Here is a 25,809-nt window from a genome sequence, read left to right as displayed (position 1 = left end):
TTGCTGTTTATTTGTTTTAAGTCGAACCGTTTGGTATGAAGCGTCCAGCTGCCTGGTTGGCTGGCTGGCTGGCTGGTTGGCCGCCAGCTGACTTCGAGCAGGTTGGCAGCGTTTGTCAGTTAACAAACGAGTCTCGACGCGCGCGGTTCACGCAACGCTAGCTCAAACTTGGCCCAAACTGAGCCTGACAGCTTGACAACAGCCAATTTGCTGGCCATTTGGCTTTTCAATGTTGGTTAAAACAATTTTTTAAAATTATGTAAAAAAAAAATTAAACAAATTGTTTAGTGGTTAGCTATAAAAGTATCTGTATCTTTGATCAATTGTATCTGTGCTGCAGTATATAAATATATATTCTATGGGCTTTATGCTCAGATCAAGTGTACGCTGTAAGTGCAGTGCGGAGTGAAGTGCGGAGTGCGGTGCGCTCTAAATCGTTTATAGAACGTGCAAAGCGTTAACAGTTAAACAAATTCATTTGGCATAGGCCGCAAACAACATGACTTTTCAGCTGTTCGGCATGCTAATGGAGTTTTAGAAAAGAGAAAAGTATGTAAAAATAAAATTCAGAACATTCAAGTCGGCTGCAGCCGACTGCCCAATACTCTATACACAGTGTTAAAATGTGAAGCCAAAAGGTGTTCATTTGACTTCGGAAGTTGGTTTTTGTTTAGTTTTTTCCTTTAAAGATTTCAAAATATGCATAGCTCCTTTCAATGGTAATCTTTCTAGTAGTATGTCGTATGCATTTACAAAATTATTAACGATTAATGATCAATATTTGTGCGGACAACAGATATACTCGTTTTCTCGTTGTAAGCAGGGTATACAACTTTAATAAACTGTGATAAGCAACAAATTTTGAGACCCTAGCTCAGGGTTAAAGCTAAACTCGTTACTAATTTCAATTTCACTTGAGGCAACGGGTGTTAAGTCTTGTGACTGCACACTTGAATGCATTTGTTATTCACTACTCGAAGTGAATACTCATTCATGGATGCTAATTAATCGATTAAATAGTAGCAGAGTGTGCATAATTGGGTCACAAAATAATTTGCACTTAACTAAATGAAGTCAATTCCGATTGGCAGTTGCATTTTACGGCAAACAGCTGGAAAAAGTTGTTAAAGTTTTACTGTTCAGTTAACATTTTCATAGTGTTTTTTTTCTTCTCACCTGATTTAACAGCAGCTTAAGTAAACACTTGAATGTTTACGACTCTTGATTGTTTTTGCATTTTAAAATTTGCAATTTCGCCTTGTTTGATTTACTCACTTATTCTACTCGCTTGCGCAGTGCATTGCAAATTGAGAGCCAAATTTTAATGAATTATGATATGCTTGTTGAATCGAAAAATATATGAATACAAAATGTTTGCAGCACGCAACAAACCGAAGGAAACTGTACTTTTTACTGCTGTCAGTGAAACATTAAAAAAAGTTTTTTTTTTTAGAATTCCTTACGGACTTGTAAGAGCATTGTTGGGAAACGGTTTAATGAAATATTTAGGGTTCTTATGCTCTAGCTTTCGTCTGCAAGGGTATCCAGACTTCGATGAACCTTTGCATATTGATTTTCTTTCCTGTCGCTTTGTGGTGTAGCTTTTGTAAACTTGAACATGTCGCGTTGACTTTGAGATCTGATATTTGCTACTTTCCTTTTCGAGAGCATTGTTTGCTATCGCTCTTACGTTTAGGACATTCAGTGTGCACTTAATACTACATTTGAAAAGAATTGAAAATAAATGTAAATTTTAAGTGGGTGAATGCAATATTCTGGCAGCCACAAAAATGTTTATATATATATATATATTTATGAACTGGCACAGATTTGCCACTTTTATTTATAATTTGATGTTTGTTTACATCAACTCTTTGTTGCCCGCAAATGCAACAAGGCACTTGTTTCTCTTCCAACATCAGTCAAAAATAGTTATTACCCGCACTGGGGCCATAAAGTTGCCCACTTTATGCAGGAAGCGTATCAGGTTGAGGTGCTAGCTACACAGTAAAAAAATTAGACAAAAAAAGTTAGAAATTTAAAATGAAAATAGACTTTAAATTAAATATACTTATTATTTATCGTTAAAAAAAACGTTTAAAAGTAAATAAAATAATAGTCTTTGACTAATTTATATAAAATATTTAAGTTAGAGCACATTCGAATTGAGCATAGCGAATTTTACCTCAAAAATGATGTAAATGTAAAAGCTTAGTGATTTAAAATTTATTAGAAAATTGTTTGCTGTGTAGGCTGTTCAATTATTCATGCAACCACTGCACATTTCACACCTCTGACTGTCTAATGCGCTCTGCGGTCAGGTTGTCAACGGTGCAACAGCTCAAATTAGCCATGCAATTTGTACTTAGCAATTTGCCACATTGCTGCAGTTGCAACAGATGCAACAGTTGCTCAGTTGCCGCCGCTCGGCTGGCCATGGCAGAGGGCTTCTAGCTACACTCTGAAGTGCAGAGGCGTTTTGCACGTCCGAGGCTAATAATAAAATGGACAAGGACTTAAACCCACAACACGCAGACACAGGCACAGACATAGACGCAGCTGACGACAAGCGACAAGTTTATCATTTGTTAAGCCAAAGAAGCAGACACGCATTGAGCCACAGCGGGCAGGAGCAGAAGCCAGCGAGTGGAAGACAACAGCCACAGACTAGGATCCAAAGCTCCAGACTCTGTCTTGGATGCAGTCGACAAGCTGGCAGGCGCAGATGGGCGCGCCAGATAACGCAGACAGCGCAGTCTGACAGCCCAACAACAGCGGTTGCCAACGTTAACCCTTTAAGGCCCACTGTGCTGCCACATGGAGCAGAACGGAACGGAACGAAGTATAGACAGAATGCGCCCACACAGGCAGCAGATGCGCGTCTGTTAAATAATGTCAGCCAATTGTCAAGTGACAATAAAGAAGGATAAACAAGAGTGTGCTTGGCGTCGAGTGTGCTCAACGAGAAGATACCCTGTAACCAGCAGCGCAACGTGCTTCTTCAAGCCCCAAACTCTCAAGTTCTAACTAAATCTTAGAGAACTTTTGTGCTTATCATCAAGCGGAGAATATCTATGGTATATACAGTTAAAATCTCCAACACATGCGCAAAAGTCTAAAAATCCTCATTGATTGTGATTGATCGAGAATAAGTGTAATCTCCTTTTGTCTCTTACATAACCAATTTCAATGAGTAGAGGATATAGTAAAAGTCAGAGCTGCCTCTGGGCTATTAATACTGCTGGCACGGGCCAGGAAACAAATGTCAGACGATTGTCAACACAAAAAATTACGTATACGCAGCGTGATGTTCATTGATACAACAGAGTTCGATTTGCTTTTGCTTTCGCTTCCGCATCGCGTCGAGTTGCTGCTGCTGCTGCTGTCGCTCAATTGTTGTCTTCGATTTCGCGGTGGCTCATTCAATTTTAATGTTTGTTTCTTCAGCTGCTGCGACAGCTGTGGCAACTTTAAACGTCATTTCATTGGTTTTACATTTTATGACATTAATGGCTGATGACAATTTCAATTACATAAGTGCCGACTGCAGATACGCTGACGCTAACTGCGTAGTTTAGCTGCAATTCAATTCCATTCTGTGCAGAGCCCCTTCGGCAATTTTAAATATTGGTTTTTATCTGGCCAAAGAACTAACCATCTATAAATAATGTCAGCATCAACAAGCTACTTATTAGAGGTTAATATTGGCAAAACCAGCTTGGAATTTGTCTCCATGGCAAATAGGATTTATGTGCAACTTAATTGGGGATTAGGTTGGCAAATTAGCTGGGGATTATGTGGGTGCACGCAAGCACAATCAGGTGTTTGACTGGGCTAATAATTAATTGGTAATATAAACGATTATAAAAAATTATAATTATATGATGAAGTTAGAAATGTGTAGATGAACGTGTGTTTTTCCCCTTTAAATATTTGGTAATAGTGCATTTATTTGCTGCGATAGCAGTCGATTGCCTTGACATAATCTATAACACACAACACTTGTGCGGGAGCACACAAAACAAATAAAAGTATGCTGTTAGTTTAACAAACAAATCAGCAAACACTCTATTATTTCCGGACAGATTTACCTGCCTGCTGAAATAAACATGTGTAAGCAAATGCCAAGCATCAGCTAATTGGCTGCAAAGGTTACAGCATGCCCCAAAAAAAAAAATAGGAAAAAAGAGATGCGTACATCAATTAGTTGCTCCAATTAGTTGCCTTAGGCTAAGACAGAAAAGTTGGCAGCCGTAAAGCAATTAACATTATTAAAGCGTAACAAATTGTCACACACATACAAACACACTAACACACTCACATACACACATACACAAACAACCCACAGGAACCGCTCCCGCTGCTATGCCTGCTGGGCACTTTGATTTGCACAAAGTATCTGCCAGATACAAATACAAAAAGCTCAGCTTTTAACACAACTTTAATTAGCAAGACAAACAGTTAACCCCCCTTCAAATAATGGCAACTGACGCCCTTGCGTTTACTTTCAGACTATCGCACTGCTGGACAACAGAATTAATAACAGAAAGTAAAAGTTAGCTAGTCGAGAGTGATCGACTAAGAGGTAGCCTCTATCTGAAGCCAAGCGGACCGCATTTTATACTTACCTCTATAAATGAATACTCAAAGCAGGGATTGCGTTTCACAAACACAGCATCGCTCTAAGCAAAAATGTGTTCTCAAATAACTATTGGGCTTAAAGTCTATTTTTTTTGTAACTTTCAGGACTTTAAGCCAAGAATCAAGAATGGACCTCTTCCAATTAAGTCTCCAGTAAGGACAGACTCTCAAAGTTAAATAGTCCTAATCAATATATTTGCACGACAGTATATATCCCTTTTCAGCCAGTTTAAATGAATGCAGGGTATAGAAGCAACAAAACATGACGATAATATTGCTGGGGTCGGCAGCAGCCGCAACGAAAATTAACGAAATTGTTAAAATAAACGCCAGACATGGAATTTAATTAAAATTTATATTGTGCAGCATATATGCTGGTAGGAAATCGCATGCTCAAAAATCATTTGGTCCATTCGATAAACAAAATATTAAATTATGTCCCATCGGTGTACGCTGCGTATGCTCAATTTTTGCCATAGACAGCTATTAAAAGCGGCCTTTGTGCATGAGAAAAGATTTCGAGCAGCTGCTAATTGAATCTGCTACGCTTTATGCGCCCTCGGGGTGATGCTGCCCCTTCGGCTCCCTGCCCTATGCCGTACTGTTGCTGACATCCTGAAGCTGGGCCCTTTTTGCACGTGTCCCGCAAATTGATAAGCCATAAATTTTCGTTATGGCTGAAGCAACAGTTGCGCCGCTTTAAGCCACATAAAAGGACTGTTGGCTACTGGCTGTGGCTTAACTGGCCATTCATCCACCTTACACCACCTCTCCCGCTTTTTCTCTCTCTCTCTCTCCCTCTCTCTCTCTCTCTGTCTCTCTTTTGCCATCACCTCTCTGGCTGTATCTGTACGTCCAACTCAAACAAAGTAGCCAAAAGTTGTACGCTTGCACAATTCCTTGTTATGCTTCATTAATTTAATTTGGATTCCACGTGGTTCTCTTACTTTTTGATTTGTTTTTTTTTGTGTGCCTCAACAAACAAAAGAACTTTTGGACACGCTTATGCTAATCCAAGGTTTTGCATTTTTCATAATTCTCGAATTTTCTGCTGGCCTTAAATGTCAGTCGCCAACTGGGCACCACAAAAGTTTGCATTAGAATAGGTTGGAGTTGTAGATATATTTGAATATTTTTTGTAAGCGAGAGATTATCTTTGAGAATAATAATAATCTTTCAGTGAATAATAGAGTTGAATTCACTTTTGGCTTATAGTGAAACGTTTACGAATGTAAGACAAAGAGAAATCGCAAAAATTAAGCTCGCCTGAAAGTAAGCGCAAGAGGCAGTTAAAGAGAGCATAAAATGGACTCTTCGCGTTTACATAAAAATGAATTTTAATCAAGGTATCTATATTGACGGTAGAGACAAGTATTTTTAATAGGAAGTTAAAGACGCTTCAATAAAAAATTGTCGGTGTCTCGAACCGCTTGCTCGTCTTTAGGGGTGCAAGTCGTAAAGGTTTAAAACTCATTTATGGCCGTTAACAAAGCCACTTAACTGACAGTTAAGAACGCTGTATCAAAGCTTTTTAAATACTTACGGCTTACTGAGCTTCTACTGCGCTTTTCTTTTGCAGCAACCCACCTTGCCACCAGTTGGTGGCAAAGTAAATGAAATGTGTGGGGTTAAACGACGTTGTCAAAGAAAACAAATATTGCGTACGTTGCACTAAGCTTCTTAAAAATTTATCAAATGTACACCAGTGAAAAGGGTATTTCTACATAAACATACAAGAACACACACACATATTTCCAATGCTGGTTTATTGGCATAGGGCCGTGAGGTCAGGCAAAGTTCGCATAGCAAAAGCAGGAGTCACGCTTTGATTGCCTGTCTGTCCGTCTGGCTGACTATTTGTGACTGCCTCGGCGCACATTGAAGTTGTTGAGTACCAAACGATCTATCAATTTTGTAACTCTGCCATGCCACCTGACAGCCGTGAGTAAAATGTCTGTGCAGCCATGTGATACTCTATAAAATACTGTGAAAATAAAGGACTGCGCTAAAACTATTTCCAGATATAAATTTACTTAAATTATTTGAAAATGTACCCTTACGTATATGACTTATTGATGGAGTCTTTATTTAATAGAGTGATTGACTAACTGGTTGAGTAGTCGATTGAAAGACTGAATGATTACTTACTAATTGACTGATTGACTGACTGAGTGCTCTATTAACTAAGAGACTGATTGACTGAAAATCTGAATAACTAACTGAGTGATTAATTCACTGACTGTTAATCTGACTGACAAAGTGATTGACAGACTGAATGTCTGATTCACTGACTGAGTTATTGACTGACTGACTGAGGGATGTACTGACGGGCTGAATGCTGTATGTGATTGACAGACCGAGAAATTGATCGATTGACTAATTTATTGACTGACTGACCGCCTGTTCGACTAACTGACAGAGTGATTGACTGACTGAACATCTGATTCACTGAGTTTGTGATTGACTGACTGATTGGGTTGTAGACTGACTGAATTTCCGATTCTCTGTCTGCTTGATTAGTCATTCACTGATTGACTAAATGGTTGGCAAAGTGAATATATAACTAACTGTGTGATTCATTCACTGTGTGATTGAGCGATTGATTGATTGACTTAGTCATTGATTGACTGACTGATAAATGGACTAACTGGATGATTAGTTGGCCAAATAATTAAGCGATTGACTGATAGACAAAGTGATTGATCGACTGACTAACTGAAATGTTAATAGAAGAGAAAGTTAATTTTTGAAGGGACAGAAAAAATATTTTAAATATAATGATTATACTTAGCCCTGGCTATCATTGTGTATGCACATATGTTATGTTGAATACCTCAACTGTTGTCAAGCTTTTCAATTTAGCCAATAGACTCGCTTAAGAGCCAATCATTCTTTATAGAGTGCATTGGCAACTCGTGAGCCAGCGTTAACAAAGTTGAATGCTTGCACTTGCAGTTCATTTGGCCAAAAGTTGCGATTGCTGTTGCTGTAGCTGCTGTTGCTGCTGCTGCTGGTGCTTGTTGGGAACGTCCAAACAATTACCAAGCAACAACAACAGTCAAAACCCAGACACAAAACATTGTTGGACTGTATTTTTGTCGGTTGCCGTTGCTGTTGTTTCTGTTGTAGTTGTAGTTGTAGTTGTTGGCCAAGAACCTTTCTCCCGCAGCCCATTTGGCAGATAAAAGTGCAGTCGTGCCCGTTGCCGCTCACACGTCTCGTTTGAGCCCTGGGACTGCTAACTGGCAACTGGCAACTGGTATCTGGCACTGGGCCTGGGCCTGGGCACTCTAGCGGAACTTTGTGTCGCATTATGCCGTGTTTGCCGTGTTGGTTGTCGTGGCTACATGGCCTACACATGTTGTTAACAATTGCGTTTCCAGCATTTGTAGTTCTGTTTTTTTTTTTTTTTTGTCCATGCTCATGCATAGATACAAAAGTACACTCAAAAAAATTATATTATGACTGGGCTACAATTACATGCGTATTGCGTTAATTCAAAATACATTTACAATCAAAATGACACACGTAAAATAACCCTATTCTAAAAATATATTCTTAATTTTCAGTTCAAATTCAATCTAAAAAAGGCCTTTGGATAGAAAATATTTTAAGTGTATCGAGAGCTGTGCAGCGGGCGCTGCTTAATGCTTAATGTTCTATATGGCAATGGCTCTCATTATGTTTGGGTTGCGCTTGGCTGCAGTTGCAGCAACCCCCTGTTGTGCATTACCCCTCGCTGCATCAGCAGCTGCTGGTTTTAATTATTTGCATGCGTTTGTCGTACTTTTGTGAATTTATCAATAAATGATATGTTTCAATTGGCTTTTGCATGTTTAATTTTGTATAAATATAAATTGCTGGCCACAAAATTTAAACGCCGTCGAACCGCTGAGAATTCGCTGTGTTCTCAAGCAATTGACTTGATTAAATGGATTATGTCAGGTATTTCCCTGGCAGCGCTTCTCTCTTGTATTTGATGCGGCTAACTAAGTGCTTTTTGAAAGTTTTTGGGGGCTACTTGTGGTTGTTGTTGCTGCAAAGTTGGCCAGCAAATGCTGCCGCATAATCAACGCTTGATTAAGTTAGGCTTAATGTTAACCCACAAATATTAAGCATACAAGAAAGTTTGCCCTGCTCTTTTCGAAAGTATTTCAAGGATGAACTGTCAAATTCAACTAGGCAAAGTTTGAGCCGAGTCATGGAAGAAGTCAAAAACTGCACGGGTTTGCATGTAAGTTGAGGCTGAGTAGGCTTACAGGCTGATCAGATAATGTAATAATAATTAATAGAGTAAGAAAATAGAGTAAACCTAAAAACAAGTATGTTCCAGTATATTACGTCTTGTTGAAAAAATTAACCAAATAAATCAACTGGTTGGCTTTATAAGGTAATTTCTGGACATCGAACGATTACTCAAGAAAAACTATTATACCGACAAGGTTTTGCCTTGGGCAATTAATCTAATCAGTGCTTATTACAATAATCCTAATTTTGATTTATTAATTACAGCCAAAAGCCACAAATAACTAAAGCTACCGTCAAGTTCAAGGCCTCAACACATACACATTTACGACTCGCTCCCAGACCACAAAAAATCATCAAAAGCTTTTGTTATGGGAAATAAAAAAGACAGAATCACACGACTTTGTTCGACCAAAACACATTTCTTAGTAAATTTGGTAGTATAAAAATCTTTGATTTGATGCAATACATTTTCTCAGAGATTCTTGAGATTGAGTTTGAATGGGAGTGAACGGAATACAATTTAATTTCATACAAAAGTTTTCCATTAATATTTCACTATTGCACAGGGAATTCAACAAAATTCCGCCTTAGTGCATAATTTAACACATTGATCAGTCCATCAATCATCAATCAGTAAATCGGCATAAAAAGTGTATATGTAGTTAACTGACAATTTCCTAATTAAAGTCAAAGTGGAGAGCTCTAAATGCTAATGCTTTTTCATGGCTCAATTGAAAATTTCGAAGAACCAACAACTTAATCGTATGACGAAGGGGGCGCTTAATAAAGTGTGGGCGTGGCAGCCAGAAAAAAGTCCAAGAGAGACAGACACTCATAAATTGATGAATGAAACGTGGCTGGTGGCAGGTTACCATCAGCTGTTTTTTTTTTATTTTTTGGGCATAAAAACCGGGCCAGCTTATTTGGGTTAATCAAATTTAGTCGCTGCTGCCGTCGCCGTTGCGGTCGTTATCTTTAGCGTCATAAAACTCATGTCATGACCACGTCCAAGAGGAGGGGCAATGACAGAGCCCACAACATTAAGCAGCAAGCACCTGTGTGCCCGTGCCCGTGCCCCAGCGCACATGTTACTTGTATCTCGTATCTTATGGATACATTTCACATGTGTCGCGCGTAATGCTCATTATGAGCAACGGAAAGCAACGGAAAGCAACGCACGCTGTTGGCCACTGCTGCACGCAGCGCTAACAGTGACTACATTGTGTATCTGTATATGTAGCTGTAACTGTGTCTGAGTCTGTGTGTTTGTATCTGTAAGATACGCATTTGATGTTAATTACATGTCGCCGCAATGTCAGCTTTGTAATTATTTTGACGGCGCATTTTCTGTTGTTTCAGCATTCGTAAATCAACAAAAGCAACACTCGTAACCCACACTCACACACACACACACACACACAACATACGACATACGACACTTACAGTGACATTCGCTAGATTTGCGTTGATATTTTTGCATAATAATGTGCCGATCCTGTCGCAGCACAGCTCACTCCTCAGTCTGTCAGGCAGTCTGTCAGGCAGTCGGTCAGTCAGTCAGTCAATCAGTCAGGCAGTCAGGCAGTCAGCCTGGCAGTCAGTCAGTCAATCAGTCTTGCAGTCACCGTCAACGTTTTGTTTAATGAGCTTTTTACGAGCGTTGCGCTTTGCGCGCTTTTAGCTACTGAGTTAACAGCGAATTCTGTCCTCGTCCTCGTCCACGTCCTCGCTTATCGCGACAAAAACAGTTAGCGAACAAGCCCAGAGGCAGCCGCACGACTATACGAGAGTTGTATTACCAGTTGAGAGGCAATTACAATTGATTTAATGATAAGTAAACAAACAAACGGAAAAAAGTGGGCATTTGGTGAGCTGCACTACAAATTAAACAGCTGTCAGAACTGATTGAGAATTATAAACGCATTAACAGAAGTAACAGTAAGTGGTTTATGAAACAGCTTTAAAATAAGAAACAAGTGTTCGTGCTGATTTGATTCATCAAATCACACATCACACATCACATCAAATACTCGCTCGATTGTTGGCGTTTGAAATATAACAGATTTTTAGAACAACCCTCGCTGGCAACCGATATCGATACCTGGAGCGCGTCAATCAGACAATTGAATTGATTTTCGAGGTTTCCGCTACGGTTTTTGGTTAGCTGCTTGAGTTGACCGCTGACTATGGGTCGACTGTTCGCCTGAACTGATATGCCCAGGCCAGAGCAGCAAACAGCCTCGGGATTTGCGAATGCTGATGATGACATCTGTGGCTGATGCTGGCCATGTTTGATTGACTGTTCGACCAACTTGGCATGCAGAGCAAGCCTCCGTCCACTTTGCCCACCAGTTGCATCAGCTTAAATATGAATGCGGGCGTGTTTCCCTTTCGGCTGAAGACGTTGCTTGCACTGCACAGTCATCCTTTTTGCTAGTTTGCCAACTCGTCGCATAAATACATAAAACGAGTCGAGTTATTCGAATATTTGTAAACGATTTGCATAAGCAAAGGCAACAATCCAACTGCCATACATTGCGAACCATTGGCAGCAGCCGTGCTCCATCCGCACACTCAGAGAAAAAACGTCTTCTTAATTTTAGTTTATTTATATATTTAGAAAACACTTGCTAGAAGACCTTACGTATTTTAAATAAGCCTATCTTTTTTATTCAGATAAAATACAACATTTTAAATAATAATTGTGTTCTCAGCTCGTAAATTTAATTTTGGCTAGATCATATGTTTGTTGCCAATTTGAGTTCAAGGCTCTTATAACTTTTTTGAGTGCATATTTAAGACAGTTTGTGCCTTTGTATTTATGCATGAGCTTACACAGTAGCAAAATAAAGCATACTATATACATTTGTGTGTATAAATGTCCGTCTATTTGAATGTTTTACGCTTTGTGTCATTGTACTTTGAGGTTGTTGCCATTGCTTGACGCAGTTATGATTACCCGCAACGCTTCGCTTCGCTTAACATATCAATGGATGCAATTGATACAACAGATATTGATACACCAGCATAAAAGATAACGATAAATAAAATATACTTACACAGGTACCGACACAAATTCTGATACAAAGATACAGATAAAGATAGAAATAGAAAAGTAGATACAACACACAAATATGCATAGATATTTGTGTTGATGTAAACACAGATTCAGATAAAAAGATATAGATAATGCAATGCATATAGATTAAAAGATACAAAAATGGAGCTATAGATACAACTATAAAGAAAGATACAGAGCCGACCCTAGCCCGGATTTTCAAGGCATACAATTCTTCACAGATATAGAAGAGAATAGATATACATTTATAAAACTATTGATATGGATTTATGCTGATAAATATTACAAATTAAAATTAGTTTGTTGGCAGAATATCTCAGATATATCTTTAAGTGTCTTATTGATAAGCAATTTACTGCACAGTCCCAACTCTTTGTCCACACCTCGCTCTGCACAGCGTGCTTTTCAATTTGAACTTCATTCGCAGCGCTCGTGCTGGCTCTGCTTTGGCATTAAATATGAAAAATCAATTTCAGATTCCCTACAACATCTAACCGCAGAATCATCGCATCGTAATCACACACAAACACACACACACACACACACACACTTACGCTTAAGGGACTTGGGGGCAACATATTGCAGTTAGCATAACCAGGGCACTTGTAGATTGCAATTGGAATGCAGCCCTCGCCACATAACAGTTGATTGTCGGTGGGCAATATGTACATACGAATGCATATGCATGAACCCCGGGCATACCAGAAGCGGGGGCACATCCTGGTGCTTGGGTCGGCACGCCCCTTCCATTTTACATGTCTCTATTAACGCTTAGAGCAGCGAGTTTTTCTCGGACATTTACATAAAATGTGTTGCCCCTTTTGCTATCCTTTACCTATAAAAGTGTTCGAAAATAGGATGGACTGACTGATTGAAGCTTAAGTTAAGTGATAAAAAAGACAAAAATGTATTAAAAATTTAATAAAAATAACTTTGGCCTAGCAAAGCCAGGTAACATATACTATTATCAAAATAAATCAATTGCATATCTGCTAATTTTCTAGCTGTTAAGGCACATGGTGTGTAGTTATTTTATTAATTCCTTAGTAATCGCTTATTCGGTTATAGCAGATGGAACATTATGGTGTAGAGTATATGCGTTTCGAGCATTTTTGACTGCAGTTAGCTTAGTTAATATTTATGCATCGTCACATTTGGTTTTCATGGTTCTGCTTGGTTTTTTGCCGTGCTGCGTGACCCTTTCGCAGCCATTTTAAATGGGTTTTATTTACGCTGTGGTAAAGTCGAAGTCAAGTGCTGAAAGTTGGCGGCAAATTAATGAAGTTTTTCTGGCATATGATTAAAACTTTGCTCTCAGCTGCATAGGTTTTTTTTAGGTTTTTTTTTTCTTTCTATTTTTTGCATGCATGCATATATGGTGGGTGGGTGGGCGTTGTTTATGGCTTATATATTCTAAAAGTTAGCCGCTGAACTTTTTCCACGTTACATTTTCATTTGCATTTCCCTCGCTGCTGTTGCCCATTACAATAATATCTTTTGGTTACATTTTGTGCGCTTTCAATTCCATTCGCCACCTTCCATGCCCTAGCATCAAGCACAGATTTGACCCAGTTATAGTGCCCAGATCACGATTCCGAACGTCGCGCCGGTTTTTCTTTCTTTTTTTTTTTGTTATATACATATATATATATTGTGTGTTTCTTTAGCATGGCCTCAAGCTCTGGGGCTTTATGTTATTTTGTTTGTTCAGTTTGCGTCTCTTTTAATTGTCTTTAGCTTTGCCTTTTGCTTCATTTTGTGAGAGGATTTTTTTTTATAGACATTTGTTTGACTTCAAAACGGCTAGATAAACAGCCAGCGGCTTAATTTATTTAAATTGTTATGTTTGTTTAAGATATATTTAAAGTCATTCAGTCAGTTGTTTGCTTCGATTTTTTCCGTGTCCATTGTCCAGCTGCAATGCTTATTTACTTGCCATTGTTGCACAAAGCGGGTGATCACTGTGGGTAAAAATAGTCGAATATTAGCCACAATAAAGGGGCTTAGTGATGCTCTCTTGCGCGTATATCTAAACTTAAATGAGTGTGGGAATTCGAAAGCTTAGTGTGCTAGATATTGAATAAATATTGTATTCGAGAGAAATTGAAAAAGTTCTCTGTATTTGTATAAAGATAATATTTAAAACTGCAGAAAAAGAGGTTCATTTGATGTTTTCCCATACTCAATAGTCCAGCTCCATGTAGATATTTCCTCTTTTACAGTGTCTCCCCCAGGCTTATACTTTTTTTTGCTTTAATTTCCCGTCAATAGTTTTTCACTTCAGTTAAGTTCGACACATAAGGCTGATGCTCATGTTGCGCTTTGACAGCTTCCCTAAGCGTTTTTCTTTTACCGTTAATTGCAATAGCATTTACAGCTAATTCAGTTAATTCGCACTTGAAAGCGGCGCAAAGGAAGAGCATTTTCCTTTTTTTTTTTTTGGTATTTTTTATTTAACTCTTTTTTGCTGGTTGCCAATGCAACTGGCAACAAATCGTGTCGCTCAGGGCCTGGGCCAGCTGAGGTGACGGCTTTTTAATTGACAGGCAACGGGCCAGGCTCTGAGAGGGCTTAGAGAGGGCTCTGCAGAAGCGTGGGAGGGCCCACAACCACGGGCGATGGGAACAAAAATAAAAGGTCAGGCCAGGCAGAGGTAGAGGTGGAGGTAGAGAAAGAAAAAACAAAAGAAAAGAGAGCGAAAAAATGTACTAAAAGGCCTTTTAGACAGCTGCGTTGCATTGGTTGCCCGGAATGGATGAAATTGTGGAGCCGCAGCAGCTGCTTTTTGCCATACAGCCCATGGATGTGGGCTTTGAGGGGGAGACGGCACAAAAACGGGAAGATTGACTTGATTAAAGATTTCACACTTGATTAAGCACTGGCAATGTTGTTGTTATTGTTGATGCTGTTTTTGCCCCACAGCTCCAATTGCAAGTTTCAAGTTCGTTGCAGCAATTGATGAACGAAATTAATTTTTTTTATTGGTTTTTTTTTTTTATTTTGGGTTTTAATTTTCGAGGTTGGCAGCTGTGCAAGTTGCTTTTTATGGTAGTCGCTTTATTGTATATTTTTTTTCCGAGGCGCCAAATAAAAACAATGGTGTAACAACGGCAATAGTTAGTTATTTGTTATACACAAAATGCACACAGTCAAGTAAAATATAAAAAGTTTGCAACAAGGATTGGCATAAAAAAAGGAAATACGAGTATTTAGCATTGACATTGGCTTTGACATGAGAATAAATTAAAAATAGCAAATTACATGGAAAACTTAATTTCATACTTGATCTGTTTGCATTGAGCTATCAGCTAAAGACTATTAGCTGTGGGTCATCAGCTGATTGACTGACTCATTGTTTGAATGATTGACTGACTGATTGATTGACCGATTATCAGTACAAGCTTTAAGCTGCAATTCTTACCAAACTTTTTGCCACACTTACTTCATATAGAATATATTTAAAACTCTCAATCTCTGTGATGGACTGATTGACTGACTGACGCACAGGACAAACCATAAAAGTTACGCAGTTACTCTCTCATACGTATTTAGATATTTAGCTATGCCTATAAAAAACAGATTAACACAAATGTTTTTAATTTTAGTTTAGCTTCAATCCATTATAATTAAATCCAATCAATTTTTACTGCAAATTGTTAATGATACTTATTTGTCGTTTGATCTTTTACAGCTGTCGCTATTCATATACCATATTAAGAGGTAAGTGTATCTAAAATACACCCCACTATTACACACTCACACATACCCCCCTTCCCCATCTCACACTTACTTGCTACATAACGAGCGCCATTCAGTTATGCTCTCCCAGGGGCTCATCGTATCAATCTTAATTTATAACAAATTTAATATGGTTGGGTTTATTTTTTATCGAATGGTTGTTGCCAACGCGTGGCAACAAAATGGGAAGCGAATTCTCCTAGGATTTAGCCAACATGACGCCTACACATATGTGTGTTCTACTGGTTTCTCCATACATGCCACATGCAAATGTGCAATGTGCTAAAGTGGGCGTGGCTGGTTTTTAGTTACAGTTAAGCTTTGCTCTCGTTTTTTCTTAAAGAGTTTTTGCTACTTTTTCAGACCTTGCAGCCGTTGAATTGTGCTTGCCCCACGCTACGTAAGGGCTCGTAAATATGCTACGGTGAAATTCGACAAAAAAAAAAACGTGTACAGCAAAACACACATAAGTGATTTTATGGCGCCCATTTAAATGGTTTTCAAATCTGCCAAACGTAAAACGTTAAAATATATGTGTGGGCCCCCACCCGCAAAGGGGGACTAAGCCATAAATTTGCAGCAAGGTTTTCCCATCTAAATGTAAGCTTTTCGTAAGAGCTCTCAAATGTATGCAACATACGTGTAGGCATCCTATGTGTGTGTGTGCCGTCTGTGTATTGTGTGTGTCCTGCGTGTGTGTGCTGTATGTGACGTGTTGTATTTGCCTTCAAATGCGCTTATCAGCAACAAGTAGATGGAAGCGTTTGCGGTGGCCCAGGAAAACCGATTGATAAGAAAACTCAAGCCGACTAACAGATGTCCTGCACATAGCTTTGCCTGTAACTTTTTCCATTCAGGAAATGAGAATTGAAATTGTCTTACTGGGCGAGATGTGCTTAATAATAACAATATCTGGAACACGATATTTATTGATGCTAGGGATATGATACCTAATGGGTGTCTTCCCGTTTCTTGCAGACATTCAAACAACAGCAATAGGCCCATTATTAGATATTCTCAATAGGTACAGGGTACAGACACGTATATGAATGGGTCTTTAAGCTATTATTATTCGGTTCTACAATAGATTTCTATGTGTTCTCGGTCTCCTCTTGCTACTATGACTAGGATTTGTGCAATTTATTAACAGTGATGATGGCATGACTAAATTCAAAACTTGGCTGGTTAGTCACAGCCCTAGTATACCCCACTTTTCGACTTCGATGCTGAGCATAAAGTTTGCTCACTTTTTTGTTTGGACTACTGTCTACGGCTTATCAACAGCTGTCGTTTTGCTTGGACTGCCTTTTGAGGGAGCGCTCCGACAGCACGCTTGATTGACTGCCCGTGTCAGCCGTTAAGGCGGGAGCGAAGGATTGTCTGCGTTTTGCGAAAAAGCACTTGAATTTGAAGCATGGCATACTTCAAGGCGTACATTCTGATTGCGCTGGCTTAGATAAATTATAACGTTAGCTGAATGACTCGCAGATACGCAGGCATTTTGTGTAAAGCAATCAAATGGTGTTGATCAAATGATTCAGCGAAAGGCGCAGTAGATAGATGAATTAAAAATGTATCTAAAGTCCATAAAGCATTTGAAATCACTGACTGACTGACGAAATGCGCTCGCCACAAGCCTTTAGGAGTGCAGGCAGCTGAGTTTTTCACAATAGTTGTCTCTTAAGACATTCGTAAAATAATTACAAGGGCTTGGAAAAAGCCTTATATGTCTGATATTTAAGAACTTATTATGTCCTTAAGGCAGCTGGGAAGCTATGGCAATTTATAAAAAATAACATTTCACAACACTTAAGCTTGCCTCATTATCTGCGTGCCAGGCATTCAATTATATTCGCCGAGCCGACGCACCGTGCGTATACGTAATGTGCGCCCCGAGAATTGCTTTGTTTGCTTAGGCTTTTGACTGCTTTCGGTGGGTTGGCAGCAAAGACGCTTGTCAATATTTACGCTACCAAAATAATGTATAAATAATTGCATGTCACTCGCGGACAAACAAACGCACATTTATTATAAATACATATATATACAAATTTATATATATATATTTTGTTGGATATACAGACATATTACTTCTCCCTTCTGAGCATTTTATTTAGGTGTTGACAGCTCTCGACACCGCAGCTAATCGGCACGCTCAACTGTCTGATTTGACATTAGCATAATGACTGGCAAGTGGGCGTGGCATAATGGTAAAATACACTCGCAATAATTACAGTTATTTACGCGGATAAGATATGGCAATATTATCGCAGGCCTACGCAGGTAAAAAATACAGGCACAACTTATGTCAAAACATGAATATATATAGAGTGCAGAATCAATACAGCACACAAGCCAACTTAATAACACTTTTTAAAACTGTCCATTCGTGTCGATGCGGGTAGGTTGGGTGTGTGAGGATGGCTCGAAATGAACAGCGATGCGATTGCAGTTGACAGTTCAACTTAAATTATGCATAAGCTGAAAATGTAAATGCAAAAAATATATAAAATAAACCCAGCAGCAATTACCAGCGATTCGTTTTATTAATTAAGTGACCAACAATTGACAGCCAGCGGCCGGAGATGGTTCGTGGTTCGTGGTCCGTGGCAATAGCCAATGAAATGACCCTCCCTTAGGCGAGCCGAACTGACACTTATTGATATTGACAAAGGTTAAGACAGGTAATTTTGCTTGTAAAAATAAAATACGGCAAGAGACTAAAGTACGCGTGTTAAGAGCCTGAACATTGTATATCCTTACTTCTTTTTTTATTTCTCTAGAGACTTTTCTAAATAATAAATCAGAAGACTTCAATACTCGTTTTTTTGGCAAAATTTATTTACTTTAGTTAGGGAAAACTGTTCGCTTCTATTCGTTTTTTTAATATTATGCCAATATTTTGCTGGCAGACGTCATAATGTGATTACATATATTTTTTTTCTTTAAATTAACATCTGGCAACTGCAAAGCAAGCAAAGTTAGCACAAATTTAAATATATATATATAATATAGTTTGTTTTGCTGCTTTAATCTTCTCAAGCTTGTAATAATTGTAATATTAGGTGTCTTTTGCAGGTTATGAAAAACAAGTAAGATGCTCGAGACGGGCAGTTTCCGACTAGGGTATACCCTCAACCTTCTTTTCACAAAACCAAATGCAGCAAAATATTTGTAAGCTAGAAGCTACATGTTTGGCTCTTAAGTCTTAGCTCTTAGCTTAACTAGAGATTTGCTTCAAAATCAGATCTTTGATATCGCTTTTATGGGCAGACACTACCCTCTGCACAAAAACAATATGCCCTTTTTATCCAGCGGGTTCAGGGTATAAAAATTAGGAGAGCTAGCAGGCTAAAAGATATTTTATGTTTAATTAAATGGAGCATAACAATCAAAATATTTTAACTTGGTAATTAAGACATATTGTTTTATGATAATATCCTTTTCAAAATCTCTAAGTTCTTAAGACGAGAATACTTGTCAGATATTCGAAAATATTATACATCAATAGTTAAATTATATTTATTTGAGAGAATTATTCGGATCCATTGAAGCTGAAATCTTAAGGCCAATCATTTTGATAGCATATTAAGCCAAGCAAACTAAACTTAACCCTGGGTAAATATGTGCTTCCTTAAAAGTTTGCTTAAGCATTCAGTCAAAACAAGCTCTTAACTCAGTTCACACACATTCCGGAGCACACACGCACACACACTATGTAGGGGTTTGTGTGTGTGTGTGGACAGCGTGTGCCGACAACAAGTCTGCAAAATTGCGAGCTTGTCTCGCTGTTTTGTTGTTGTTGCTGCTGCTGTTGGTTTTGCGGCTCATAAATCACAAAATTTTTGCGCGTGCAAAATTAATAAAAAAAAAATACAAATATAAAAAGTTCTGGAGGTGCAGTGAAGGAGAGAGAGAGAGAGAGCGTGGGGGAATAAAACTGAAATCCAACCCAAAAGCAAAGCGCAATAAAAAGTTTTTGATTTTGGATCTCTTTATTTGTGCGTGTGTGTGTGTGTGTGTGTACGCGCGTGTGTGCGTGCGGGTGAGCAAACAAAATTACAAAAGCCAGACGAACTGACGAGCAGTAGGTGGTTAGTCGACTAGTGAGGGGCACAGAGGGTGGTCGTCGTGACAGCCAGACAGCGGCGGAAACGGAAGTGCGTAATGCCATACGTGGCCACAGTCGAAGCGTTGTCGCGGCTGCTGCTGCGGTCGTTCTTAACATTTCAGTACAGCAAAAGTGCAAACAGTTTTTTGATTAATTGCAGACATGAAACGGCCAAGAACCACAAAAGCAACAGCCACAACAACAACAACAATAAGTTCGGAGCTGGTTGACTTCTTTTGTTGTTGGGGTGCCCTGAAACAAAAGCCACAGACTGGCCGCACTAAATATAAATCTAGGCAGCCATAAAAGTGCAATAAAGAAAAAGGTGCTTTACGCTTGTATTGCCTTTACACACACACACACACACACACACACAAAATTTCGTAAGCGAATAAAACAAAGGATTTTTTGACCTCACAATGAAAAGCCGACTTGATATATTCTGATAATATTTGTCAAGCTTGGACTAAACATTTAAATAAATAATGGTTTGTTTTGGGTAAATATTTGTAATCTAAACTGCAACGCGGCATCCCAATTTATTTGTAACCCTCAACCGAACCTTAAATCAAATCGAAACCCGAACCGATCCAGAGGCCTTTATATGATGCAAGGAAAATGCTTTGCCAACGATTCAATTCTCTAATTGAGGCATTTTGCTCAGATATTAGATTGCAAAGCTCGTAATTGTCAAGATATTTGGCAAGACAATTTGTTTATACGAAAAATTAATTTTCGTATCTGTCAAAAAATGTTTTTAAATGTAATAAGTAGCGCACATAAACAATTAATATTCTTTAATATTAATCTTTATTATAACAAAGGGTTAACCGCGCGCAATTTCTATTCTCTCTCGGCTCTCGTCTAGCTACCTTTTTTGATGATTATAAATGATTGTGTAAAAGAACTGAGTGCGCGCTCTCACATATATTTAGGGTTCACAGGCGAGCGTAGAGAGTTTTAATTAAAATTAATTAGAGTGGTTAAAATTTTTAAACTGGGCAAAGAGCTTAGCAATCGCCCAGTTAATTAGATGTTTTTTTTTTCTTTTTGCTAGCTAAACTGACGTAATTGACTTTGGGGCAGGGGTAAAAGGGGAGGCGTGGAGGTTACTGTTGCAAATGTGAAAGCAGCAGTTGGCCAAATGTGCGAAAATTGCCACAAAATTGCTATAGAGACTGCTGCCACAGGCCCAAAGATTTGCATACACGAGCTGAAAGTGAGGCACATTCAAATCAATTATGCCTCCCCCCGCCCCCAGCGCCCAGCGCTGCGCTCTCTCTCCACCAAACAACCGGCGCGCATGCCAATCAGCTAGTCAGTCGGGCATCCAGCCAGTCAGCCAGTCAGTCTGTGGGGCAGCTTGCATTTCATTCTGTGAGTAAGTCAGCAAGTCAATCAGCGGAAGTTTGTCTGGTCACTGTGTCGAGCTCACAGAAAATAAAGACAAGGCGTGTGATTTTGGCTCGACTTGCATATACCCTGTAAACATTGCAACTTTGTTAGCTACTTGCATAAGCTGACAAGTCCTAAGCTGAGCCTTTTCATCAGCCCTATAAAAAGCTACTTCTTTTATTAAATCTGAGTAGCTAGTCTATGCTTTGTGATGACATTCAATCGATCCCATATACACATATTCAAATATATATTTTTTTTAATTTGGAGTAAAAGTATCTCATAATTGAACTAATCAAACTATCTGGTGATATACCCCTCATTAAAAATTTCCAATGGCTACGGAGTACAACAACAATAGATCTCTGCTGTTCTCAGGTTCTACTTTTGCGGCGGCCTATTGCCCTGCAGCAGCAGCTGCTGCAACTGCAACTGCAACGCTTTCTTGTTCGTCCCACTCTCTCGCCGGCTGCAATTTTCGTAGTCAAAGTAACTGTACTTGATGTGCGGCAATTTCATTATGCAGATCGACAGCTGCTAGCTGGCGGTCGCTGAGGCAGCCTTAGCCTTCCAGTTAAAGTCATCCGCCGCGGCCCTTGGTCATAGATGGCTCTCGGGTATATGTCTGTTGCTTTGGTCCGCTCGTCTGTCATCCAAGTTTGTTGCTTTGAGCCTTGCGCTGTCTGCCGTCTGCTGTCTGCTGCATGCTGCCTTCTGGTTTTTGTCTGCTCTTTCAATTGTTTTAGCCAACTTTGGTCATAAAAGCGGCGACAGCAAAAAAAATTAACTTTACAAAGGACTTTTGCCTATTGCCAGCGGCAAACTGAACATAATTTGAGCATATTAGCTACGAGCGCGCGTTTGCCGCTAGGAATAAAATATTGAGGCTATTAGTTTAATTTTACTCATCCTTCAAGCAATGAAAATCAAGACTTGAACCCTATAACTAACTATTTTTAATAAAACAACTAACATTTTTACGTATATATATAAATATATATTTATTTATTTAAGCCTACTGGGGTTGAGTCATGGCTTGAACTCTGAAAACAACGAATCCGCCATACTCTATACATTTGAATATATATTCATGTAAGACTCATAAGTAAGCCCTTACGATTTTTGTATACATTCTTAGTTATTAATAACGCAAACTTAATGCTTTAACTTTTATTAAGAAAATATCAGTTACCAAAAAAAAAGTGTAATATTTATAGATTTACCTTAAGAATATTTGCTTATCCAATTTCTTTTTCCTTTTTAATTACGCGCTGACTGCGCAAACTTTGTCGAGTGCTTTCTTTGCTTTCCATGGGTTTGAGGTTTTTTTTAGGGGTTTCAGCAATTAACGCCATTGCGTTTCGTTAGCGTGTTTTGTGTCCTCTTAGCCAACTGTGTGGCTGCCCTTGGCCGTGCTCTCTTATTAATTTGGCCAATTTGAGCGGCGGAAGTGTAATGGCAACACACAATGCCAAAAAGCATGGCAAAAATTAATTAAATATCAAAATATATATACACGCAGCACAATTGCAAGCGTGTTTTGTCGCCGTCGATATATATCGAGAGAGACCTCTTTCCCACACACAGCTCACAGACACGCACCCACAGCAGCCGCAGCCGCAGACACAGTTTCCCACAGTTCATGTCGGCAGAGGCTTGGACTCAGCCTCATCTCGCGCTGTGTGTGCGTCGCCGGCTTGGCTGCGAAATTGTTTACGACCAAAGCCAAAAACCAAGACAGGAAGCCATCAGAGGCCATCGGGCTTCCAAAGAGTGCGCCAGTTGTGGTTGTTGGGGGTTTTTTGTTTTTTTTTTTGTTATTTTTATGGCCGCCGGTTAGATCGTATTTCTCGTTTTTAATTTTTTTTTTTTTCGGCTGCCTTTGTTTTTGGCTCATGCAAATTGGCATTTAAAATGCTACGCTTTTTCGTTGTTTACTTTTATAATTTTATTATTTTATTATGACTTTTTCATTGGCATAATCAAGTTGTTGACGCAGCGCGAAAATTATGTGCGAAAAATTGTGCTTCGCAATTAAATTATTGATTACATTTTTCTTAATAAAGCAAAAGCAAAAATAATACGCATAATTTGTTAGGTTTCAGTAAAGTATTTACATTTTGTTAGCAAAGTATACCTTTGGGCTCTTTGGTTTATAAATGCTGGAAAAAACGGGTTGGGTTGTGTTTATTTGCCTTTTTACAATTAAATTTAGATTAATACTTTTAATTTGTATGTTTGCACATTACAAATTGGAATTTAAATCTCTTAAGTAACTATTTCTAATCTTGTCCGCTCTCAATTTTATTGCTGCCTCCCTCTTTCTCACTCTCTCTCTTTCTCTATATGTCGCTCTCTGTCTTTATTTAACATTGAAGGGTCCGCAACCAGTTCAATTCAATTTGTTATTCAATTCAAGCAGATTTTAAAGTTCTAATAGTTTTTAAAGCACACAAAGGGTTTAAGGGTCACCTTCTTCTTAGTTCAAAGCGTTCCATGACGTTTATAAGAAATTCAACACACAAACAGGAACACAATCAGGATCAGGGCACTTCGAGTGGTTCTGACAGTGTCGGGACTGCACTTCAATTGAAAGTCAAGTGTTTTTGAAAATTCTGTCAGCATTTTTGCAGAGATTGTTAAATTACCAGGCCGGAAGAGTGTGGTCAGAGGCGGGGGCAACGTGGTTGGTTTCCAATTTATTGGATTGGCGCTGCAGCATCATCTAATATGCGATTAAATTGAACGTGCCAGCGCCCAGAATAGTGGTCGCAGTCGCGGTCGCGGTCGTGATGTAGCGGCTTAGCCCGCTGACGCCCAGCTAGTTAGCCCAGAGTCAGTCGGAGCTCCAGCTGCAGACCCCCAATCGCTGCGTAGATGGTTTCATTTCATCAACAGCAACAGGCGCAGCAGCTCCTTTCAATGGCTACCAGCCACAGAATGGATTATTATGTTAATTACTGTCATGTCACGTAACGTCATGCTGCTGCTGCCCAGTGGCGGCCCCTTAAGGGGGGTTTCGCCAGAGGGGGTTTCAGCACCCATGGCAATGCAGTTTGGCATCTGCTGTTGCAGCATTAAATCGCCATTCAACTGCAAATTAGCACACAAAATATGAGCCCCGTTGCGCAACTGGCAAGCGAAGCAGTCGGGCCCCTATCGTCCCTTCTCCCGTTCAACATTGCGTATACATAATGTGCGTTCGCCTGCGTATTATTTGGCTGGCATAATAAATTTAAATTATTTCCATTGGCACGTGCAGAGCAGCGTATACAAAGGAAATGTGCAGCAGTTTAAAAATGTTGCGAAATGCGAAAACCAAAAAATGGCTCAGAAACGTAATATTAAGTGATAGCAACGCTTAAAAAAAAAAACAAATAAACTTGTATGAAAATGTGTTTTAAATTAAAAGCCATATTTTTTATATTTTAAGTGGATTTATTTGAAAGTCTGCAAATATATATTATAACTGGTCGCTTTTGGTGCAGGGCTCAAAACTGGTTTTCCAGCTCCTATTCCCATTTTTTACTTACTTTATTCAACGAATATTAATTTAAATAGCGATAACCTTTAAAACGAACTTGTATAAATTGTTAGAAGCTCAAAAGAAATTTTTTTTTTCAAATTTATTAATAAATTATTTTAGTGGCGCAGGAGTCCTTTTATTCTTGCCCTGCCGTTTAGGTCAACTAATTTTAATTTTAATCAACGATAGCCCAAAAAATGGATGTGGAGCTTAAAAGAAATCATTTTAATATTATAATAAATAGTTTCTATAAGCCTGTTCCCACTTATCAACCCACGACTATCAATGGCTGCCCTTAAAACTTAAGAGAATGACATTTGGATTTTGTAAGAAATTATATTAATTTATTGAGTCTCAAATCTTGCGAATTTGTTAGAAATTGTTCAAGATTCTCGGAGATTGGCACAAATAAGCCGCCTTTTTTTAAACATTGTGTTCAGCCGGCAATAAAACCAAAGGTATCGCTAAACAAAAACAAATTAAGTATCTTGTAGATTTGTACGTTATTGAATTAGAATTTGAATGAATAAAAAGAAGAAGAATAGCAGATAACAAAGACCGTCTGTGAGCCAGTTTCGGCTTTTGGCAACGTTTCTGGCGCATAGCCAAGAGCCAAAGCTAATGCCATAGACGTAATGTTGGCAGCCGGTTTCAATACCCAATAAAAACTGTTAAAGAGGGTTTATATCACTTGTCGAAATCTATGCAACAAGCGAAATTGCTTTTTATTGTAAAATAAATTGAGAATGAGTACACATAAAATAATTGATATTTGTCTATATTGATAAACATCGATAGGTTTTTGTGTATATCTTTGATATTATATCAGAGGTAGAGATATAATATTTGGTGTGCGGGTATCTCGCATAACTTATTTATATCAAGGTTATTTCATTGATTTAATACCTCGCCAACTCTCCGAAAATTGGAATTATAATTATATACTAAATATCAATGACATTATGAATACAGGGCACCCACTAGTCGGTCAGTTTGACTCGCTCTTGGTTCTTGGCGGAGTTTGCAGACGAGGTCGCAACAACGTCAAAATCTGACGTGCGCGCATCGCCG

The 25,809-nt window shown here is 38.8% G+C and overlaps 1 protein-coding gene and 1 long non-coding RNA gene across 6 annotated transcripts in view; one reads left to right on the top strand and one right to left on the bottom strand.

Annotated features, from left to right (window-relative positions):
* The first annotated feature begins 133 nt into the window (after positions 1-133).
* LOC6628228 (uncharacterized) overlaps positions 134-25,809 on the top strand; it is a 61,390-nt gene continuing 35,714 nt past the window's right edge. The window contains exons 1-2 of the mRNA XM_002051140.4: positions 134-549; positions 15,660-15,688. The gene's annotated coding sequence lies outside the window, so the exon portion shown is untranslated. The remainder of the gene's footprint in view (positions 550-15,659; positions 15,689-25,809) is intronic.
* Positions 721-2,154, bottom strand: LOC26530633 (uncharacterized). 5 transcript variants are annotated; one of them, XR_004304393.2, is made up of 4 exons: positions 2,072-2,154; positions 1,468-2,000; positions 1,177-1,416; positions 721-1,111 (listed from the first exon to the last, which is right to left on the bottom strand). It is a non-coding gene; the product is annotated as an uncharacterized lncRNA (long non-coding RNA). The 5 variants fall into 5 exon arrangements; XR_004304392.2 differs by having other exon boundaries at positions 724-1,111; positions 1,177-1,413; positions 2,072-2,153; XR_004304391.2 differs by having other exon boundaries at positions 1,177-2,000.

The sequence above is a fragment of the Drosophila virilis genome, chromosome 4 (genome assembly GCF_030788295.1).
Source record: "Drosophila virilis strain 15010-1051.87 chromosome 4, Dvir_AGI_RSII-ME, whole genome shotgun sequence".
In the NCBI taxonomy this organism is placed as follows: domain Eukaryota; kingdom Metazoa; phylum Arthropoda; class Insecta; order Diptera; family Drosophilidae; genus Drosophila; species Drosophila virilis.
Note: the sequence above shows the minus strand (reverse complement) of the source record. Positions and strands in the feature narration are given on the sequence as shown.